Source organism: Sturnus vulgaris, chromosome 1 (genome assembly GCF_052056855.1).
Source record: "Sturnus vulgaris isolate bStuVul1 chromosome 1, bStuVul1.hap1, whole genome shotgun sequence".
NCBI classification, from domain to species: domain Eukaryota; kingdom Metazoa; phylum Chordata; class Aves; order Passeriformes; family Sturnidae; genus Sturnus; species Sturnus vulgaris.
The window spans coordinates 27,836,460-27,860,722 of NC_142243.1; the positions used below are offsets into that span (position 1 = coordinate 27,836,460).

General features: G+C 35.8%; 1 long non-coding RNA gene across 1 annotated transcript in view; it reads left to right on the forward strand.

Moving 5' to 3' along the window:
- Positions 1–5,410: 5,410 nt before the first annotated feature.
- LOC106864764 (uncharacterized) overlaps positions 5,411–24,263 on the forward strand; it is a 48,030-nt gene continuing 29,177 nt past the window's right edge. Inside the window, exons 1-4 of the long non-coding RNA XR_015802715.1 lie at positions 5,411–5,544; positions 18,048–18,161; positions 19,870–19,969; positions 22,630–22,702. This is a non-coding gene — a long non-coding RNA (uncharacterized LOC106864764). The remainder of the gene's footprint in view (positions 5,545–18,047; positions 18,162–19,869; positions 19,970–22,629; positions 22,703–24,263) is intronic.

A 24,263-nucleotide genomic window follows, 5' to 3' on the forward strand; every position in this document is an offset into this window, starting at 1 on the left:
GATATGATATTCTTTGCTGAAAAGAAATATATTTTAGAAAGCACTTAGTAGAAATTTTAAAAAACATATTTTGTTTGACAAGATGACACTTTTGAAAGTAAGGTTAGATTTTGGGGCTGAGGGTGGGTTGGTCTTTGTTGCTTTTTAAGATGCTTTATTTCGTTGCCTTGCAGTCTCTCTTTTCTTTCTCATTGTGACAAGGAGTAGTAAAAAGCACTGAAGTGGAAAATAATTGTCAGAAATATTTTCTCAGTTTCTCATGGACATTGGTCTGCTTTCTTGCATTTGTATCTCAGTTCTGCCAGAAGAAATGGAGCTTTAAGGAAGTTAGCCCTCTGCCTTTGAAATCCAGTCAGTGAAGTCTGTTCTTGGATTAGGAGGGAACAGATAGCAACTGGAGTCAACATATTTAAATCCTAATTATTAAATCAGCTATTGAAAGAATAATATTCTAATATTAAAACATATATTATGCTAAAATATATTCTATTATTCTGCCTTTAGAAAGTGTACTTTTCAACATGCATTTAGGGGAGGAATTTAAAATCTCTTATGGCTTAACCTAATGCAGATGGAGAAAGTGTGGATTTAAAAAGCAAGCTTTGATTTATATCATTACAAGCATCTGCTATAATTTAAATATTTTAATATAATTTCTCACAGTTTTTGTCAGGCCTAGATTCATTATGACAGGTTTAGAAACATCTTAGTAGGTAGTCAAAGTGTTTAAATTAGCATCATTTTTACCTTTATTGTTTTTATATGGGAGGAATCTGAAAATCTCTCACTACAGTATCCACCATTAATCAATGGTGCAATGGAAAGCTCTCATTAACTTTAACCCTCCGACCCTGACATTATTCTACTCATCACAGCAATCATTAGCAAAATGAAAAACAATCAACCAGCATATCTACATTCCACTGATATTAATGCTTTCACTCTATTACACATGAATGTCAAATGTGACAAAAATCACTGAACTTCAAATATATACATAACAGATTCTGATATATATAAATCACCAGTTTTTGTTATTCTCACTCCACAGCAAAATCAAAGTTACAGTGCCAGGGGGCCCATACCATTTGCAATCTGTAGCATTTCCAATGTATTTTCGACAATATTGTAAATATTTATGGAGTTTTATAAAGACTCTATGCTTCCTTCTGTTTGTGATGCATCAACAAGGCACAGTAGGATATCATAGGCAGATATTTACTTCTGGGAATTCCCTTTTGGACTCTTTTTGGTTGAAAACGACTTCATGACATACAGTACCGCAAATCCCCAGAAATGTACCATGCTATTATTGCCAGCTGAGTTCTTCCAAGTAAAGATGACATCAGCCATCTGTCATGCTATACTAATCCTAGGAAAGAAAGCCAACTGAAGAGAAAATAAGTACCTTTTATATCTATTAGCCAAATATTTATATTAAAATAATGAAACTCTTAAATTCTTACTAGCAAAGTTAATTCTTGGAAGCTAATGATCTTTTCTGAGTAAACAACATAGATAAAATATCTTTGTCTTTTTATCTACCTAAACTAAGTTATAGCACGAGCATATGTTTGAAATGCTGATCTTTTGCTACATATTGGTAGATAAGAAAATATGATTCCAAGTAGTGATTTTCCTCCAGACCTTGGAGGTGAGCTCTGCCAGGTACCATGGAGCTGCGTCAATGTTCCGTACTGCTCTGCTGAGGTAAATGGAAGTTTCCCAGAGTCTAGCAGTGCAGGAATTAGACTCTCCATCACGAGCAACTCTGCCAATCAATAAGGAAAGTGTCTAAATTAATGGCAACATAAAATGTTTAAAAAAAGCCCAAACAGTGTCAGGTATCTGCTTCCCCACAGTGCAGGGAACATGACAGTGAGGAAGTCTTTTGGATAAGCTGAAAAACTATTTTACTCTGAGACTACTCCTGTGCGTTTATGTCATATTTCTTTGTCACTCAACAACATATACTTGAATTTAAAACTAAGGTGGTGTTCAAAAGCTCATATCAGAATAAAATTAAGGCTAAAAAATAAACCTCAAGAAATTGTAAAAAATTAACAGCCAGCTAGGCCATTCCTTGATAAGAATGTACTATGGTGCTGTTGTAAAAAGAATCCAAAAGCACATGTATGGTTATTTAGTGCTAGTGTCATTAATGATTTCCACACTGCAAATGTTCCTTTTGCTCTTTTAGCAAAAGAGTTGTAGGAGAAGCAAGACAGAAGTGAGCATTCACACATAGCACTACAAATAAATATCTCCCATCCCTACAGACTCTCACATTAGTTTTTTTCTTATCTGCCATTTAACATTGTGAGAGTTCCTTTTAAGTCAATAATGCATTTTGGGATGTGAATTCATACAAAATGGAAAATGAAAACAATAGAAGTTTCAGAATTAAAGGTCTGTTTCTTGGGCTGTAAATCTTTTGACTTCATAGTTTAGAATAATGTGATAGATGACATGAAATTTTTATTAGATAATATATAATACAGAACAAATAATTAATAGACAAAATTTTATTACAAGTTCTGCTTCCTGAGCTTCTCAATTGGTTGGGTCTTCTAATGGTTCCAGTTGGTTTTTGTAGACTCTGACTATTTTAAGTTAGTGGATTTCTTGTCTCTTTGAAGGTTAAGAAATTACAAAGCAGTAAAAGCATGGCTGTGTTTTGATTTATTTTTTTTTAATATTGAAACAGAAAAACAAGAGAAAGAAGGGAGTTGCTTTCTTATGAATATTTTCTCAAGATCTTAATGTCATAAAAGGAACATCTGATCTTGGGAAACAAGAGGTGATTAGAAAAAAAAGTCAGTAATTGAATGTAGAGATTCCATATATCCCTTGACACCCAGAAAGGCAGAACATTCTTTCATGTCTTCTGCAGAAAACAAGGGTAAGTTGCAATTTTGCACGGTAGTTATAGCAAATGAAATTACATAACTTTTGGACAGATTACTTCAAATAATCAATTTTTTTGGAGGATGAACTTCAACCTGGATTACCATCATTCTATCTCAAATGACAACCCATTGGAAAACAAGATGTGATTTTTAAAATAACGTTTTTTGTGACTTCAGCTTATTTACTGAGTCAAGAAACCAATATGGTTTTTGTTAACACCTGTCTCAGTACGAATAGATCTGTCTGTTTATAACCTGGTAAGAGCTGAAATAAAAAAAAAAAAAAAATTATCTTGCACTATAAGTCTTAGCAATAAGCCATTTTTGAACCCAGAAGAACTTTAAGGCTCTTTCCTGCAATGCAATGTTTCTTTATTCAGTGGAGAACCTGGGGAAAAAAAGCTGAACTTTTATTAAAAAAAAATCACAAGCAGTAAGATTAGTAATTCTTTGATTTCCAAATAAAATTTATGCCATATTTTAAGTAAAACGTTTCTAATTAAAATAAATTTTATTTCCTTTATATTTTTGTTTTAGGTATCTCTATTTACTAATGAGAAACAGGTAAGACAAAGGAGATTTTATCACTCCCTTTCTCCTGGGAGGTTAAATAAAAAACAAGGAGCAGAAGCTTGGATATAAGGAGGGGGTAAAAGAAAGTTTGTTGTTTTTTTCTTTTTTTTTTTTTTTTTCTGAAATACAATAACAACAAAATAAATTCTCAATTAAATTTACAGACCTTTTTATTATTGTTTTAAACCTTGTCAAAAAAGAGACAAGTCACTAGTTTTAGACTGATTTTCCTAAATCTTTGAGTGCTGTGACTTTTAGATTCTGGTTTCCTTTTGAACTGTTGAATATTCATTTATTTCAGTAAAATAGAAAGTCTAAGTTGTGAGGAGGGCAGCAACAGTCTAAGAAGCTTATTGGTATATGAAATTTATACCATCAAGAAAATGGCTGTTTTTAAAATGAAAGAAAAATGCTATTTCCGGTTTTGTTTTTACACTTCTCTGGAAAGTAAGTAAAATAAAGAATATGGGGGTAAGAAGTATGCATAAGTGAATTTATTTAGAAAGAGAGTTGAAAAAAAGAATTGTTGGGTAGATACAGAAAGAAGGAAAAGAAGAGAAAGTTAAATCAACTGTTAAGTAGAAGGAAAGGTATACCACCACGCTAGTGTGATTTTGGTTATTTATTCATTAGGAGGTACTCATATACTAAAAAAACTCACTAGACAGATAAATAGCAACGTGCAAATATATGCTGCTACATAAATTTAGGAGGAAAAAAAGGCATTACTGAAACCTGAATTTTTTTATTGAATAATTTACTTTGTCATCATAAATGTAATTCTATATTGCCTTGCAGTATAACTTCTGGAGAGATGTGTTGGTAAAGCCAAGTCCCAAGAGGGATGGCTGAAGACTGATCAAAAGCTTGGATTTTTTTTTTTTTAACTTAGGTTGTTTTTATAATTTTGTTTTGGTTCCTGGAATTTCTTATTAATTTTACAAGTCCTGTTATAGACTGTTTTTTTTTTAACTTCCTTCCTGCTCATTCAATTTAATGGATGAATTTATTTAATGTATTTTCACAGAAAATACAATAGCAGGAAAAGTTTGTAAGACCATATGCAGCAGACTTTGAAAACATCCATTCCTGTAATAGGTCTTCAATAAATTCGGACAGTTGTGATTGTTCTAATGCAGAAGTCATTTGATGGTCTTATTCTATATCGAGATTATAACTTACCAGAAATAACCAGTGACTACTGAATCTCTATTTGATGGTCTCAAAGTGCACTCCTGTGCACTTATGTACTAAAGTACAAAAAAATTCACCAGAGAAAAGACATCTGGGGGAAAATAAGACTCCTTTATGTTTGGTGAGCTTCCAGGACTCAGCTTGCTGTATTGCTAATCTATTCATTAAAAAACTGGAAATTTTGTTTGCTAATTTTCCTCAGTGAAAAGATTTTAAATGCTGATTTTACTCTACTTGGGCCAGTTCAAGGAAAAATAAGAAAAACACTATCAGTTCCTACATTTCAGAGAAAAAGTCTAAGAATGCAAGACTGTACTTATAACTTATTTCAGCAAAATGGGATGACAGTAATATGGTGATGGCAAATGCACCATGATGCAAAGATAATCTTAAAGGATATCCTTTGGGGTAAGGCTGAAAAAGATATAGTGCAGAGTTTTCCCACAATTAGCCTGGTATAAATTGGTCATAACTGAGGTCAGACTAAAGCATGTATTATGAACCAGTTCTGAAATATTTGTTCTCAGATTGGCAAAAATTAAGACGGCTGGCTCACAGAACTGAGATTTAAGATTATTTCCTCATCATGATCTTCATGCCAGCTCCTTTGCTGTCATGGATACTTGACTAACTTCACATAATCTCTTGTATGCCGATGTGAATATGTTATTTTATAGTCAAATATTGGTGTACCCATATAAAACAATAACAAAAAATTCTCTGTGTTTCAGAAAGGATGACAACTTTTACTTCAGAGAGAAATGACAGTCCACTACAATTCACCACCATCCAAGTGCAAAGTATCCTACAAGAGATTGATTGTACGAGTGATGTCTGAGAAATTATAAAAAATTACAACATTTTTGGGGTGAGTGGGGAGTTGCATCATGATTGCTTTTCCCATAATGCCAGTTAGTGGGGTTTTCATGTGTTGTAGTGATTTCCAGACATCTAATATTTCATCACGTATGAAATTGATCCAATACCTCAAACGCATGCACTGTTTAAATAACAACTGTGAGCAAGGTTATCCTTAATTGAGGGACAGAGAAGATTTGATATCATTCTCAGTTAAAAGGAGTACTTTCCTCAATTGTTAAACAAAGTGTTGTACTGAATATGAGAGGGGCCATTTTTCAAAATCTTTCACCTAAACTTATATTCATTGTTTTCCCTCAGCTAAAATCGTATTAGATGCAATAATATTGCACAGTTAGCTGAAAAATATGTTTTAATTTTCCCAAAAAGAAAGAAAGCTTGATGAGGATTGCCTTCTGATAAATGCAGCATATTTGCATATTGTAAAATAAAATAAAATATGCTTGTTTGCATGGAATCATATAACAGCATATTAAAAAATGTATTTCTTGGGAACAAAGGAAAAAAATCCGTGAACTTATCTGCATATTTTAATAAATAGACAGAGGTGGTCTATTTTCTTTCAGCATCTGAGGGAGCTACCTTTATGAAGGTCATACTACTGTAAGGATTTTTAAAAAACCCAATTTTTTACCTTTTGCATATATGAATAAAAGGATTTAAATATATATATAGCAACTTTAATATAGGGAACTGTATAAGAGAGTTTGCAATTGAGAATGGTAGAACAGTGCAATAACCATTGCAGATAACACTTCAAAAGTGCTTTCATTCTAACCTTGGTTTTAACTCTTAACATTCTGAAGTCTTTCACTTAAAGGAGATGTTTTTAGATGTAATCTCCCTACATCCTTGCTGTTTACTTTGTTTAGTACTTCATTTTAATTGTGTTATTATATACACTTAGCGTTGCTAGATTTTATTTGGGACAGTTTGAGGGAAAAATCACTGTCTTTAGAGATATAAAGTAATCATGTAGCATTGTTTGTCTAAGCATGGAAAACAGATAGTGACAGAAATTGAAATGCATTATGTTATTGCAAAGAGAAGTACCTTGGAGTGGTCTGATGAGAACTGATTTTGATTTGACAGAGTTCTCAGCTATTCAAAGCTGCTTTCCCCATCTGAACGGTGTGTTTTTTTACAAGAGTGTTCAGCTTCGTTCATATTTTCTTTGCAATGGAAATTTAATTGCCTCTACTTCGGTTGTAATAACACTGGGTTAGCACTGAGCATTTTGGAAAGAACTTCACGATTAGAGTAGGTTATAGAGATGCATGCTATGGGTTATCTGGAGTTATCAGCAGGCAGTGCCTTTTACTGTTAATGACGTGCCTTTCCTGTATGTCTGTGCCAGGATTTGGTGATTCAGTGGAACATATATTTGGAGAAGTGGATTTCTGCTCCAAGAACCAGGTGAACCCTTTCAGGGCTGACTTATCATAGGCAAGATTGTTTCAGAGAGAGAGCAAATACTGTGTTTATAGTTGATATGTATTCCCAAAGAGTTCTATAGAGTAATAATAAGCCGGCCAGGGACACTGCTATAGAGGTTGTAATTAAGACCACCTCCTGTTTGAGTGTGGAACTCGGTAGGAATATCTGCCATAGAGGGAAAGTAGAACTTTAATGTAGGAATAAGCATTTGAGGAAAAGGATGAATCTGGTGCTGTTTTATATTCCTCTGCTCTGATAGTGGCATACATTAAATAAGTAGCTGGTGAGCCTCCTAATGCTTCTCCCTTTCATGGTGCTGGAACTATCAAACCCTGTTAACAATCTTAGTTCATCTTCAGTTAAACCTTATAAAACTAGTAAGCACAATTTGAGAATTTATAGTCCACTCCCAGCTAGTTTGATCTCTAGAGAGTAAAAGGAATAGCAATTACAAATCATATTCCTTTAATTTGTTTATGTAGAAGTAGTTTTAAATAAAACCTGACAGAACTGAGAACTGCTGTAAGAAAATTTGAAAGGCATTTTACTTGGAACCTTTGCTATATCATCTATTCTGAAGAAAATCAATTCTATGTATATGTTGTGAACGTTAACAGATTATCAACAGAACATCAGTTCGAATGGCATCAATTATTTTCAAAAACAAAAATTTAGGGGCTTATTCTGCATGCCTTTCTCTTTAAAGCAGTGTTATGCACCATTTGAAATTGTGTTGCAGTTTTAAGTACAAACTGCAGTGATATCTCAAATATGTCCTTTATTTCTCTGTTCCATTTTCATTGTATCTGACCAGATGCTTCAAGTAATTATACGTCTGACACAGACAAGTAATAGTGACAAATGGGTGATCTTATCTCTCTTTGACTCTAAAGGATTGTCAAGATGTTAGTTGATAGATCGAAGCTGAATTTAAAGAAAAAAAATTAAATATCCAGTCCTGTGTAATTTATAAATCAGGACATTTGGTATTAATCTGCCTTCTGCAAAATGAACCAACATAGGGGAAGAAGTCCCCATTAAACAGAGGGATACTCTATAGAAGCCACATTATACAGTTACAGCCAACTTGGTTTCAAGTCCAAATGTTAAAATGTTCTTTATCCAACTAAAAAGGAGGCTATTTAATAAATTCAGGAACACTTTCCTGCAATAATCTCCACATGTACTTTTTATAAATGTAAACACTAGCTGTTGCTATGCCCTGATTTTATTTTAACCTGAACTGTATTTACTATACCTAAGGATAATTTACATGTAGCAAAGAGCCCTAATATTTGTATTTTAGAATAAATATTATGAATATCTCTCTCAGGGGAAGAAAATGTTTAGATAACCTGCCTTTCACACGGAAAAGCTGGCTGCTGAACCTTCAAGCCAGCAGTCTTTCTAACTGAGAGACAGTACTACATATGAAAATCCAGTGCCTCCTGGCCATACTTAAGAAACCCTACTTCTTTGTGAAAGAGGGAGAACGTATGGGAGCTGTAAATAAATAATGATTGCCAAAGATCAGAGGAATTTTTATACAAGACCAAAGCAATTTAAGTTCATTCTTTGATACAAACCATTAATAATTCAACACAGTGGTAATTTTGGTATTGCTAGAATTCCTAACAATTGAGCTGATCTCCAGGTTGTTAGCAGATCAGTAAGAATTATGTTATTAGTAGCTGTCTTCTACTGAAGTCATGTGATTCAATGTTTAATTTAGGCATTAGGTATGACTTTCTAAGAGGCCCTGGAAATCTCTGTGAAAATAGCACAATATTCATTTGGTAACAACAAACAGTTCTTTAACAAGTATTTCATACCCACTTGTCAAAAGAAATCACTGAACTACATTTCAAGTAATTCAGGAATTTGGTTTAAAAGTTGATACCTTAACAAATAGGACGCTAGACTTCAGACAGAAAAAACAGCAAATCTTCTGCCTCTTACCCCTTCCAATAGGAATATCTAGAATAATTATATATTCACTGAGGAAGGCTTAATCCTATTATAAACATATAAAATTCAGTCATATATTAATGGGGACTCCCCTCAGAACCCCACTCCAAACAAATATAGGGTATGAAACGTGGACACTGACTTCTTTAAAGGAAGATTATTTCACTTGTACATCCTGCCAAGCCTCAGGGATTATGACCTGGACCTCTAAGAGAATCCTTCTGCTTCTGTCCTACCTGCACCTCACACATTTGCAGGGCAGTATCCCAGGCTCTCATAGTGACGACAAAAGCAGAAGAGAGCAGAGCTGACGCCTTGCCCATCAAGTAGAAGGGAGTATGTGGAGTGTTGCAAAAATCGGATGTGATCCTAGTGAAGTGCAGAGACCAGGCAACATTCTTCATCTTACCCTCTCTGCTTCTGGCAGTGCTTTAAATCTTTTCCTCTGTGATGGAGCTTGTCTTACCCATCAGATAAAGTAAATCTCAACACCCTTCTTAGGCAGACACCTTGCCACAGGTGTGACCTTGTCTGCAGAGCAGAAAAAGGGTGCCTCACACATCATAAGCCAGGAACACTGATAGGACCAGGCATATAAGATGGGTGAAAAATTTGAAATGGCCAAGCTTTCACGTAGGAACAAAACAGCAATACTCAGTTCAGAGTGCTATTAGGTAAAATAGTGACCCAGGAAACTTTTCTAAGGTATAATCATTTCCTGTTAGCAATCCAGTTTTGCTTATTGTAGATAATATTCTTTTTGCTGGCCTTTTTTCCTCAGCTGATGTAAAATATATAACTACATTGAAGCCAGTGGAGTACTTAATTTCTCTTAACTGAATACCTGTCCACACAGAAGAGAGCACTTCCATTCCAAAATATTGTCCTCTTCTTTCCCTTTCATTTGCTGCTAATAATAAACTCCAATTTTTTAATAAATAGTATGTAGGGAAAGGAAAGGAAAGGAAAGGAAAGGAAAGGAAAGGAAAGGAAAGGAAAGGAAAGGAAAGGAAAGGAAAGGAAAGGAAAGGAAAGGAAAGGAAAGGAAAGGAAAGGAAAGGAAAGGAAAGGAAAGGAAAGGAAAGGAAAGGAAAGGAAAGGAAAGGAAAGGAAAGGAAAGGAAAGGAAAGGAAAGGAAAGGAAAGGAAAGGAAAGGAAAGGAAAGGAAAGGAGGAGGAAGAAGGAAGGAAGGAAGGAAGGAAGGAAGGAAGGAAGGAAGGAAGGAAGGAAGGAAGGAAGGAAGGAAGGAAGGAAGGAAGGAAGGAAGAAAGAAAGAAAGAAAGAAAAGAAAGAAAGAAAGAAAGAAAGAGAAAGAAAGAAAGAAAGAAAGAAAGAAAGAAAGAAAGAAAGAAAGAAAGAAAGAAAGAAAGAAAGAAAGAAAGAAAGAAAGAAAGAAAGAAAGAAAGAAAGAAAGAAAGAAAGAAAGAAAGAAAGAAAGAAAGAAAGAAAGAAAGAAAGAAAGAAAGAAAGAAAGAAAGAAAGAAAGAAAGAAAGAAAGAAAGAAAGAAAGAAGAAAGAAAGAAAGAAAGAAAGAAAGAAAGAAAGAAAGAAAGAAAGAAAGAAAGAAAGAAAGAAAGAAAGAAAGAAAGAAAGAAAGAAGCTGGCAAAACAGTGAACTTCCAGATGTGCATTAGTTTATCTTCAGACAGGGTCAGTTAAAATATTTCTGTTCTGGCGTGTACATTCATCTTCTGAACAGAGTGGAAATTCAACAGAATGAGCACCTGATCATCCATTACTAATAAGCCAGATATGCCCTGTTATTTAATTTTCTCTTTCATAATTTCATACAGTACATATTGCTTAACACTATACCAGTCAATGTAATAACGAAAGCTTGTCTTCATCCTTTTCACTTTCCTTACTTGTAAATGGATTTAGAAAAAGGAATGTAGTCTATTATTCAGAGATGGTTTTTAAGATGGTTCACAACAGGTTAATGAATGATGTCTAATACTCATATTAGACCAATCATATTAATAACAGAGAAGAGCACATGAGGGTCATAGTGCTAATTGCATAGGAGGTCCAGCCAGAAGGCATTTTTATCTTAGAATTCAAGACACACCAAGTTTGACTAATCACCCACAGTGTGTTTGCAATTAAAATAACACTGTATTAACCCTGCCAATGTGAGGTATCAATATTTTATGTGTGGCTTGACAGTTCTAAGCTGAACATTTGTAGTACTGGATATTGCACTCGCATAGAAAGCACACAGCTCTTGCTCTGCTCTAGACTGCAGCCAAGGATGCTACACAGGAGAAAATTCAGAGAATTTTAGTTGTCTTCTATTATTTTAAAGAATGGCTCTAGTATCATCAAAAAGGGGTATTTTTTACCTTAAGTTGCTTTATACACCACAACAAAAAATCTGGGGTGTTTTAGGTATTAAACACAATCCTACAGAAATCAATGGAAAAACTCCCCTGATTCATTTAACTCCATCCTGAATTGAAAGAAATGAAGAAGAATGTTTCATTTTAGTATGACCCCGGCTGATGCACAAAGTTCAAAGTAAGCACAAGGACTGCAGCACTAACAATAGGTCCATGTATGAAGCAGAACACCTGGTTTATTTTGGGCATGGGGATCAGAGCATGTGGATTCTGATAATGATGTGAGCTTCTGATTTGCACATGTAAAAAAAAATATCAGTTAACTTCGCTTGCAGGTTGATCTCCATTTTCCAAATCTGATTGTCAAAGAACATTGGTTCTTCCTCCTTAGCTCACATCTCCAAGATCTCCTTGACACTCTGTCTAATTTTCCTGTAGATCTGGTTTCCACAGGGCACCATTGTCTGAAATGCACTCAAGCTGAATTACTTAAAAAGAATAAAGAAATCCTCTTTATCCCTCTCCCCCAAATTCTTGTGAGTGCTGTGGGTGTTCACAATCCCAGATCACATGCCCAGAATCATTGCATAACTTTTAAGATTTTCTTTAAAAGAAGCACTTTTCTAAGAACCAGGTGTTTTTTGAGGTTTTTTAAATTCTACTAAACTTGTTAACAAAACAAACTAAAAACTGTAAAACACTTGAAAATGTCTGTTCACAAAGAACAAGCACTAGCTTCTTTGTTGTATCTCAGGTGTTTTATGACATGTTTTTGTGCCAATGGATTTCTTTTTTATATTATTCGTGTTGGTACTCTGAACACTTTCAAATGTTTGTCAATTGATGGTCTCTACATAATAGGTACAATCCATATCTGGGTCAGACCTTCCAGTTCAGGTACAATAGCTTAGCTCCCTGGAGCTAAGATTTTTTTTGTGTAATAGATTTATAAAGAGCTGAAATGATGCCAAGTAGACTTAAATGCTTTTCCTCAACTTTTGCAAACAGTTGTGCTTCTGCTTGGATGTTCTGCAGATAAATTTATATGAAGTTATTTCAGGTTTTAAAGACCATATTGAGAGAGGCCTATGAGATATAAACCTAGTAAAAGATTTTCTTTTTAGGGCCTTATATTCTTGTACTTCTTCAGAAATACCTTCCTGAAGATTCCTGCATTTATAGTTATGACCAAGGTTTTTAAACTACAGACAACACAGCATAACGTAAACTTTGCAGTGAAACAAAGACAACAAACAAAATTCTTATAAATCAATAGTTACTAGGTCCTGCTGAACAATAAAGAAGGATTACAATTAAAATCTGACAGAAACCAGTTGTTTAATTTTGTACAAATAGTGGTTTGAAAACCACTTGGGTTTTTAGTGCCCCAAATCCAAAACCCTCCAAAATGAAAACTGGACTATGAATCTTCAGTTTTCAAAGAACTGTGAGTATGTATTTTTGGTTTTTATTTCAGACATCTAGAGCTAACCAGAGGGTCTTGTTCCTTTGACTTCAGGGAAACTTTGCAAAGCTATCAATTAAATCGTCATGCCTTCCCAGTAGATTTCAGACCAGTGAAAGGTCAGACACTGCTCAATAAGTGGAAAAAGCAGGCAGGTCAGGTTGGATACCAGGACCCCAAAGTAGCCTGAGTGAATTTCTGCAAGGACAGTGAATATCCCTGTTCACATCATCCGTCTTTAGAAACCCAAGTTGGATCATGGCTCAGCAGTGGGATCTGATTCTCTGTAAGGTTGGTCCTCGGGTGCTTTAGCAAACTGAAAACTTGAAATTATTGCACTGCCAGAAAGGAGTAAAAATATTTTCACATAGGAAGTCATAAATCACGCATACACGTACATGGTTATGTATAATTACCTTACATACACAAACAGGACTGGCAGGTTCAAAAACTCCTGTCCATCTTAGGATAAGCACTTTACAAATCCACTTTCCTACTGAGGAGGGACAGCAAGCTAGGAGTATTTTTGACCTTGAAACTTCCCTCGTCCATCAGTGCTAAACAGCTAAAGTATGAACATCAGAGGTTGCTCTGCACCCTGACAGAAGTGTGCATCCTTAAGCTGCTCCCCAGAAAAGCTGTGGCCATACTGTGCTAGAAAGCCACAACAGCAACAAAGGGTATATTAATCTATTAAGGAATATGACCATTTCAAGAAGAAGTAAAGAATCAAATACCTAATGCAATGCTTACAGGTAAAGTTGATGTTGTATTGTGAGGGCTGGGTGTGGTTCTTTCTTTTGCAGGACAGAGATATTATTTTGCAAATTTAGGCTTGGTTTTATTCACTTTTTTTTTTTTAAATAAGGCTTTTGTTGAACTGCAAAAGCCAAATGTAAATCCAAAGTTTCTTACGGCAGTTCAAAGAGTCATTGAAGAATCTGCAAGACATAGAACTGGTATAATTTTTATTTTTTTTTCTAGGCAGAGATTGTTTTCACTCCCAGTCAGATTAGATTGCCCATTTGTGCTTTAACATCTTTTATTTTTCCAGAGAACACATACTAAATTTTTCTATTCCTGAGAGGAAAGAGACTGAATCACCAAATGAAGAGTTTAAACCTCCAAAATTGAATGTGAAGATTCAAGGGCTACTGTACTATAGTGCTGTGCAAGGTCTAAAGCCAATAAGTGAAGGAGAACTGAGGGAAAATTTGTTCTTTCTGTGTCTATGTGCACATGTATCTGCATTTGGCGGCACCCCCAGCCTGTTGCTGATGGTGAGAATTTCCTTACAAAAAAACCCAGAGGAAGGCATAGCAGACAGCAAACTGGCAGGTACTGGGTAGAAAGAAGAATAGGATAGGTAGAAGGTATTGGATATCTGCATATGCAATCACAATGATAGTGTACTCAAAACCTTTCAGAAACGTAAGAAAGGGTTTGGGATATCTCTCATTGTCTTAAATGCATTGAAAAAAAAAATATATAAAGAGTCAATATTTTTCCTAAAAGTATTCTACTCAGGACTTGGAATTATTTCAAATCTCTTTGTTGTTTTTGTTTGTTTGTTTTCGCTTTCACTTTGTTTTGCTTTAATTTTGTTAATATTGGGAAAAGAGTCCAGTAAGCAGTAAGTAAGGTGAGGTGCTCGTAACATTTAATCTATCAACATATACTTATCTACTCAGTCTCTTTAACCACAGTGGTGCACCAAAAGAGAGCATACACCAGCCTTGAGCTAAAACATTCCCCGTGTGGCTGCTGATGAGCTGGTGGCTCTCTCCAAAGTACCTGATGAATTAGGCACAGGAGCTGCATGATAAGGAGGGTTCATTAGCATGAGCTTGCTCCTTCACCATGCAGACCATGCCTCCCCAGCCTGCAGGATGACTAAGGGCAGAGGGAGGGAGGCCAGCCAAAACCTTGCTGAGCTGTTGTTGGAGGCACCGAGCAGAGCTGGGCTCCCACTGTGACCTTTGCAGGGTGGTAGACCCTGAGTGGAATAAATATAGAGAGTCTCACAGAAGTTGTTTATCATTAGAAGTTCACTTGTTTTCCTTCAAAGTATTTTCTAAATGCTATTTCAACTTCTGTGGTCTGGAAACAAATCCATGTGTGAGTGTGGGTATTTTGTGGTTTCTCCTGGCCAAGAAACACCACAGTACAAGAACAGGCTCTGGGCTTGATTACCCCTCTGCAAATGTTGGTGCCTGTACAGTGAATGCTGCTGAACCTCACCTTGTGTAATCTCCAGCAGTGTCCCTTCTGGAAGTGAATCATGAAAACTGTATTCCCAGAGATCTTTATAATACTCGTTTTTCAAGGAGAATCAGACTGGGTTGATACTGCTCTGTTGCTATAATCCAATGCCTGCCTTCTTGGAAAGAGAACAGGTATCACTGGGGATCTTGTACATCATGATAAACCAGAAACAAACCTTTTTTGCTTTCTTCCCACTTCTTTCTGAAAATATAAGTTGCTTATAAAAGCTATATTGCAATTTTTTTAGCAGTGGATATATTCTATTTAGACACTGTAATGGTTTTTACATAAAAATTTAATTCCTAGTCGTTATTAATAAACATTTCCCAGGCTGTCTAGTAAGTTAGGAGAAAGTTATCTTTATCTGAGCTTCATTTAAGGTATATGAAATGGAGTTTTAGGTTTAAAATTAGGCAGGACAGAGGCACTTGAAGCAGCAGTCAATTAAACATACACACTTTCTTCAGGGAACGAAGACTTGTGACCATTTATTTTTTTAAGAAAACTCCTTAAAATTTGGTTGCCTTTTTAGAATCATGGTAGGTTCATAGAATGTTAAGGTACCTTACAGATCATCTAGTCCTAGTGCCCCCTGCCAGGAGCAGGGACACCTCCCACTAGACCAGGCTGCTCATGGCCTTATCCACCCTGGTTTGAACACTGCCAGGGTTGGAGCATCCACAACCTCTCTGGGCAGCCTTTCCCAGTGCCTCAGGACCCTCTCAATAAAGAATTTCTTCCTAATAGCAAAATTATTAATATAAATTTTTGTGAAATGTTCCTATATAACTAAATTTTCCCTTTTTCAGTTTGTACACATTACTCTTTGTCCTATCGCTACAGTTCCTGGAGAAAAGTCCTTTTCTGGCTTCCACTTCAGATACTGGGAGGTTGCTATGAGGTCTCTGTGCAACCTTCTGTTCTCCAGCCTGAACAATCCTAATTTTCTCAGCCTGTCACTGAAAGGTCTGAACTGTGTTTGAAATTGTTTGAAATACTGTATTCTATACAAATGTCCTTAGGCTGAAGTTTTGTGGGAAAAGAGGCTGTTCTTTTGCTCTGGTGAACTTGCAGTTCTGAATAAGAAGTGTGGGGAAGCAAAAATGCTGTTTGGAGTTAAAAAAACTTATTTTTAAAAATATTTCTTCAGTTTGTTTTTTTTCCCCTGTGAAATATACCTTTAAAATTATTATTGAAAGAAATAAAAATTTAGGACAGTTTGAACTGAAAATGAATATGCTTGTTTTGAAAATAATAAGTTTTACTTTTCAACTTAATTGGTAAGATTATGAGAGAGATGTCCTGTAAGACAATAATCTGAGTATTGTCATGCCTTGCAGAATAAGGTAAAAAATCAAAAGGAAATTTTTAATAACTATGGGGTAGGTTTTTTTGGTTTTCTCCATTGATTTGGGTCTAAGTGATTTGGAAAACACATTTGCTTTGAATTTTAGCAAATGCCATATGTCTCTGTTGAGAATATGTATTTCTAAGGATTAAATTCCAAGTATTTACATAGCTGTGTCTGTATTGTCTTAAAATAGCTAGAAAGCTTCAAGTATATCTAACAGATACTATATTTGCTTATTATCTAATTTATATATCTAATATATACTTAACAGTGCCTCTGAAGAGCTAACTAGTCTGAAGTGGCATAGGAATTTTGATCTCTAAATGTAAGTTGTCACTACAATTTGCACCTTTTCTGTGCTGTTCAACTTCTGCCTTCCTCCACATACTCATTCTTCTCTTTACCTCAGACAAAGAGAAAAATAATCCTACAAAAATAGTAAAAAGTTTGTGCTTTCCTTCATTCCAGTTCAAGAAAGATACAATAAAATATATGGTCATGAGGTGGTGGGAAGTCAGGAATAGCCTTTTTGGCAGAAGAACAATCTTGAATTGTCTTACATGGGTTACAAAACTGCACTTATCTATCAGTGGTTGAATTCTGCCTATCTCTTTTTAGAGTCTTTGGAAATCTTCCCAATGTTTTAGTACAATGTACTGTCTCAGGTGTTGACTTTGCCTGGAGTTAGACATCTAACTGTCTGTTGTGGCCTTGAAAATAGTTCGTTTTTATTTTAGCATAAACTTAAAACAAACTCTGTAGAAAACTCCAGGATGCAGGGGTGCTCTTTGTCAAGATGACACAGTTTATACGTACTTTATGAGACTCCTGTTTCCAAGAGCAATTAGGATGTTCTGAGTTACATCAACCTGTGTTTGCATTTGGATATTTTCATTCACAGATTTATTTTAGGATTGTACACTGCATTACAAAATATAATTTGCCTTACTCCGTGTAATTAAAATTCATTTGATGAATATACAGTCTTAGCAACCAAAGTTTTTAAAGTTGTCTTTTGGATTTTGACCCCATGGGAAATATTCATGCAGTCTAATGTAGTTGTTCTGAATAACATCCTTGTTAAAAACCTAAGGTAGGCATAAGTTAGGTGTTTACACTAAACAGGGGGACAGAGGCATTTCCAGAATATAATTCACAGAAGTTAGATGAATGAAAACACTTTGTGTAAAGATTTCCTCACCATTTAGCATAACTATTCACTTTGAATGCTTGCATTTCTGGGTCAATTTGGAAGAAAACATAGCCAAAGTCTTATTATGTTCAGAGGCGTAGCAGTGCAAGCCTACCTTATATTTCTCTGCCTGTGCTTTTATCTAGGGAAGGTATTGTATTACCAGGTTTTCACACATATATTGCTGTGCCTCTGGAATTCAGTCCCTTGGGTAAAATTATGATGGAGCTGAAATGCCTCGCTCATGTAATGCTCTGGCACTGCCTATAGCCTAATGTGGAAATAGTTTTAGGATTCAAATTCTGGCTGAACCACTGCTCAGGAAGGTCATGTAGCTGTTGGTAACACTGGAACTGAAAGAATGGTCCTTCCCAGAAGATTTTTTTTCCTCCCGTCCTTGGGCAGCAGCAGTGGATTTTATGGACACATGGGACAGTTCTGTCAGTTTTAAATTATATCCTGATCTCTCCCCCAGCCGCATGCAAAGTACAGAAGTTCTGTGGAAGGAGGAGAATGGACTCTATATTGAATTCTGAACTGAAGGCAAAGCAGCATTACTTTTCAGATCCATTTCTACTTCAAAGAGGGTGTAAGTCATTGTGACAATTTTTATAAAAGTTTAAGGTACTTTCCTTCCAAGAAAGGATGTTAGGAGCTACTTAAATGGTTGTTGATGTTTCAGTGAAATGCTAAAATCATGTAAATCTGTATCCATAATTTTACTGATAAAGTGCATAGTGATTTAATTCCTCAGATGAGATTTTTTGCACTCCTCTCTAACAGACATTGTAGCATGGTAAAGGTGAGTCTATATGGCAGAACAGTATCTTAAGCTCACTTTTAAGATAACAATGTCATATTGTTCCTAGTAAGAGAAAGTACCTATTTTTTTTTTAAATGGTAGAAGTTTTTAGTGTCCAAGAGTCCAAATATTTGTCATAGAGCTGAGACAAAGGAAGGAGGATTTCTTCCTTCTCTTTATTTGCATGGAGATAGGACTGTGAACCAAATATTTGGGAGAGTATATTTTTAGATAGTTCTCCCTTAATCTCTTCTGTTGGAATAGTCCTATAAAGTATTCAAATATTCCTGGATTCATGGCCTTTAATTCAGGTTTACACTTCCAGAGGACTTCTCAGACTGCCGACATAGAGTTACTTTATATTTTCTTTCTCTTTCTGAACCGAAACAAATTACCTAGTTCACTTAAAATGATACTGTTTTTAGGTCCAATCATCGAAATGAAAGTTCTGCTATTCATGTAGTCTCAGTCATCCTGAAAAAAATTCACATCGTAATTAAATTAAAAAAATAGAATTCATATGCAGTCTCATTATAAGTATATAAAATATAGGAGTCCTAAACTCTTCCAAAAATAAATAGAAGTGTCACTACAAATTCTTTTTTATGTGTGAAGATTTTACATTAGTCTGTAGCTAAAAAATGAGAAAGAGAATAGAAACTGTGATCACAGAAGAGAACTCAAATAGCATATTAAATCTTGGAAAGACTGTTTCTTTTTTATTGTGTCTAATACTAGTCTGAGAGAAAGAGTGGGATACCTTTATTAAACTAAAATAAAGAAGCATTCATCCATAATTCAGAGCTTAATGTCATGATTTCAAAGTGCCACAAAGACTATCTTGAGTATTATTTTAAGCTGTCCTCTAAAGCATGGTGTTAGTAGCAACATTTCTGTCTGACTCCATAGTCTTAATAAGAGTTACTGCCTGCTACAATATCTGATAACTTCCTGTACTCTCAAAACACCCTCAGCAGGCACTTCTCTACAAAACTCACCCATTCTTTCCTAGTATTTTGTTTTTCTGCCCTTATTAAAACATAAAGTAGGGTAATATTCTACCTCAGTTGTTCAGTAAAGAAACCCTTTTCTGTCTCTCACTACCATGATGATACAGTGGCCTGGTGAACAGCTGTTGTGGAAGAGATACAGTTGGGAAATTTCTTAAGAATGTTTTTCTCAGAATATACTTGTTCCTTGAAATTGAAGCTTTTTTTCCCAAGATGGCATGTAGCTTTTTTGATAAGGCAAGGATTTCTGATCAGTGAGCAATAGAAACACAGACCCACTCATCACCTGGCCCATTTAGGGTATTTTAATCCATGACCTGAGCCTGGGGACAGATCAACATTCAATGTGCCTTTATTTCATGAAGCATTGTAGAACCATTTCAACTCGTATTTATAATTCAGAGTTCCCTTCCCTTCTTTTGAATTCTTACTGGGGTTTTTGTTTGTTTTGTTGCATTTTGTTTCTTGTTTTTCTCCTGGTTTAGAGCAAGAAAATTTAAAGAACCTTGTAAAACTTCTCTGGGAAGAGAAAACAGTCTCCCAGGCACTTGTGAACGTCAGAGTACCTGGAAGAGTAGGGAGAAGGTAGGAAATTGCTAAGGAGTCTGCAGTGTATATTTATAGCATAGGCCTGTTAATCATAGCTAGAAGTTTGACTCAAAGCATGATTTGAGCATGAGAGTTGCTGAGTGAAATCCTTAAAGCAGCACATCCTTCTCTATGTTGCAAACACATGGTGTCTGTAAACGCTACTGATATTTAATCTTCAGTACACAGTAGTTAGTAAGGACAGAAAATAACAAGTGATCACAGGTAATAATTGGCATATTCATCCAGTAGTCCACAGAACTGAAAAACTAAGAAGAGGTTAAGACAAAAACTCTTAAGATCTAAGCTTGAGGCCGATGCTTTGCCTTTGATGCTATTCCTCCTTTTACTAGAATACTGTCCAGTAATATCTTGCTTTGAAGATATGTGTGATGCTTAAATCCAGTCACAAGGTAAAAAGGTATAAAACACAGTAAAAGAACTGATACACAAAATGTGCTTTCAGCACCCCAAGAATTAAAGAAACCTTACAAAGTCCAGTTCTTTCCAACTTTTATGGCAGAGAGACAGTCTCTATTTCTAGCTCTTCAAGTTTTAAGAAGGAGTCATAACAGATATTTGTTAATTTGGATCAACTTTGACTTGAGTGCTGGTTTAAAAAAAATATTGGGTTAGATTCTCTGTTAGATGAAGCATGTACAAGTTAAGTGACTCTCTCAAGGATGTGCAATATATTCATGACACAGCCAGGAATTGGAACGACCTGATTTTCAGAACTAATCTGTAAGCAATAAATAAGCTCTTAATATCTAAGTTTTAAGCCACGACTTCATCTTCTTGTCAAAAGTGACACTATATATTGTTAAATTTTCCTTGACTTGACTGCTGGTTGTCCTCTTTAAGGAGTGCCCCAGCAGTGTTATTTCCAGCTCCCAACTGGTTTAAAACCTAAGAAGAATTGGCAGGATTATTTTTTTTTCCACTTGTCATGTCCTTCTATCTAGTCGTAGAATAATATTCTACTTATAGGGACGGTTAGCTCAGTGTTATGCTATCACAAGTACCTGTCTACTTCTCCTTACCTTGCTAGAAAACCAAGTCCCCAAAATACCCCTGACTTTTGTTTTTTACTTTTGTAAAACCAAACCTTCTTAGGCCCAGTGAAACTCCTTCACATAGACATTCATCAACTTCAGTTTTCCCCTCCTTACCAAAACATGCTTTTTTTTCCTGAACCTTTAAGTGTGTCTTTAAAAAGTTAAATCTCCTTAAAATGAATCAGGGCAGGGGGCATGGGGATTGGTACCCACCACTGACAAAATAACTAACTTTTTTTCTCTAGCTTTTAGCTAGAAGTTGAGACCTTAGCCTCGTTTTTATCTCATTGGATGCTTTGGCATCAAGCATCCAAAATCTAGATTGCTGGACTTATTCAAGGCATTTCAAAGAGAGCATCATTTGGGCCATACATTAGCAAGCAGGCAAGTAATTAATAATAACACACGTGGAAGCAAATGAATGTTTTGCTTGTTGAAAGAGAATGAGAAAGTCAGACAAAGGCCTGGGCTCTATGTCCTTGCCCTCCACAGCAGCAGAAGAAATAATGTTATGAATAGCATTTAACTTGAATTTGTAGCAAACTGCTGCTTTTATCATAAACAATTGCCAGATGGTATACATTATCTTCCTTTTTTCTCCTTTCACAAAAGCAGCATTAATTGCAGAGCAGCCCAGGGCTCCACTCAGCTCATCAGTGTGATAACACTTCATGACCCTGATTAGCCGTCAGTCTACTCAATTAAAAAGATCATTTAGACATTCACCCAATCATTTGCCTATCGAGCCACCTGGGCCTCAACCAGGGGCTCCATTTTTAACATTCTCCTGCCCTCTCTCATCTCGCCTAGCTTTTTTACATATCTCCAAAAGACGTAATTGAATTAAATAAAGCGTCTCAGGGGCAGCTGCAACATCTGCTGTTTGTGGTATGTCAAGCCTTCAGCATTAAAAACAGTTACATATGCTCCAAATTAGCAGGTCGCAGAGATGAAACAGTCGATGATAGTGTTTTTGTGCCAGCGTGAGAAGCAGCTCACAGCTGTGTGCAATTTACAATTAAAGGCTTTATCAGAGCTCAATTGTACTAGTGAATCAAGTGGTGAGAGGTCAGTTAGTGAATTAGACCAATTAGAGCTTGTACAGTTAAATTATCTGTCTTATTACCTACTGATAAACAGCCTTGTCATATCTTTACTCAGATGATGAAGCTTGGAAGTGTTTTATGAGGTGATACTGTACTTTTGTGCGTGTGTGTAATGGAACTCGGTAGCTCAGCAAAGTTGATCTGATGCAACAAGCATGCAGTTAAATTGGTGAGGGGAAAAAATCTCCAAACACCTGCAGTTAGAACGTTAAAGCAAAATTAAGTTAGAACAAGAGTTAAGATTAAAAATATTGGCTGTGTTTCAATATGTATTTTTCTGCTTGGTAAAATATAAATTCATGAAGTTAACAGTGGGAAATGTTACACTTTTGATTTCTAGGGTTTGTCTTTTTTAATTACTGTCTTTCCCTCTCTCACTCCACCCTGAAAGAGGGATGAGGGACAAAGGGTGACTCTAATAAAGCCAGGCTCTGATTTTTATACTGTAAAATAATAATGGACAAAGAGAAAAACTGCTGCTTCTTAATCTCAGGATTTACATGGCTCTGGAAGGATCATCTGTAAGCCTGGAGAGAGCTGACTCCAGATGGGAGAACTGAACAAAGGTGAGTCACTGAAACCTTTTCAGAAGTCTTATGCATAGACATGTGTCAGTTTATACCTGACTGTTATTGCCATGTCACCCTACTCTGTGAATAAGACATGAGCTGCACCAGCTACAGCAACGCCAAATTTAGAGCCACCTGGTCCTAAGAATGAGGAATTTGCTGTCTGGGCCCCCATATATTTTAGGGGGAAGGGGGGTGCAGTGTAGGGATAAGGATTAAAATTGTATGGCAATTTGACAGTGTTGCCTGTCAAATTTTTCTTTTCTAAGGCAATGATAACTAAGGACTAGAAGCATCAGAAACCTTTCCTTGAAAGGGCCTATCTGTGCTTTGCTCTTGAAAATGAAATAATGAAGTAAAGCTCATAACTTTCTTTTAATCAGTCACTGATAATGTGTAGATGCCATTGTTTTTTAGAGAAAATCCTAGAGTTTAGCTCATATGCTCAAATCAGTTCTCTACAGAAGGTAATCAATGATGTATTAGGCCATAGGAATGGACTAAAAATATATCTGCTTCTATAACCCAATAGTCAGGGAATTTGGCTTAAAGAAGAATTGAGCCCATTGCCAAAGTTGCATTTTAGTCTTTCACATCATCTTGTAATTGGATAAAAGGCACAAAAACTCTCTCCCATAAATCAGTGTCCAATATCCCCTTCTTTCTTCACATTAGCACAGGGAAGGGAAGGAAGAACACCTACAAGATGAAAAGCTGGCTCATAGGCCATCAGACAGTGGAATAGCTGGCACACACAGGGTTAAATCTCTGCGGGCAAAGGAGGTTGTTTTACTTCAAGGTCTGTAAGCAGACTGTGTTCTAAGTAACTCTTCTAAGCTATGTGGAACTGCACTGTTTGGGAATGATCAGATCCAAGTGTAAACTGAGATTAAATGCTAGCCCTTTATTAAGGGGAGATTTGGAAGGGGTGGGGGATGTACTTTTATGGCCTTTTGATTGTGTTTAATGTGTTACTTCTATGTATTCAGGCATACAGATTTTGCAAAACAAGGAGGGCAAGTCAAACAGATGTCTTGAGATGTCTTATTAAATATCATGTTTGAAATAAATTAAGAAGGTTGTGATTCTGGCAATGAGGGGTCTCCAATTGCTTTCTACCAATGAATAATTTTGACTAATTTTCCACAGGTTTTGTACTTGCATTTAAAGAAATTCTAATCAGAATCAAAATGGCCCTCTGAAAAAGCAGACTTAACATTTTAGTGATTTTCTTAAGTGCATTGATCTCTTTGCCAAGCTTCAAAGGTTTAAAAAAGCAGTTGAAAGACAGAGAAGTTTATGAACTTGTGGATGAAAAAAGGAAAGAAAAAGTACAATTTTGAGTGTAAATGAATACATTTTTCCACACTTCTCACCCTTCTAAGGAGTAGAGGGTATTTAGTTCATTCCTCAAGTGGAGGAGAGAAACATGATCTAAGTATTCTCAAAACTGCTGAGAATTGAATATACAGTGAACACTTGGTCAGGACCCCGATCTCTCATGTAGTGCACACGCTGCTGGCAGTTATTGAAAATCTTCATCCTCTCCTCCTGTTGC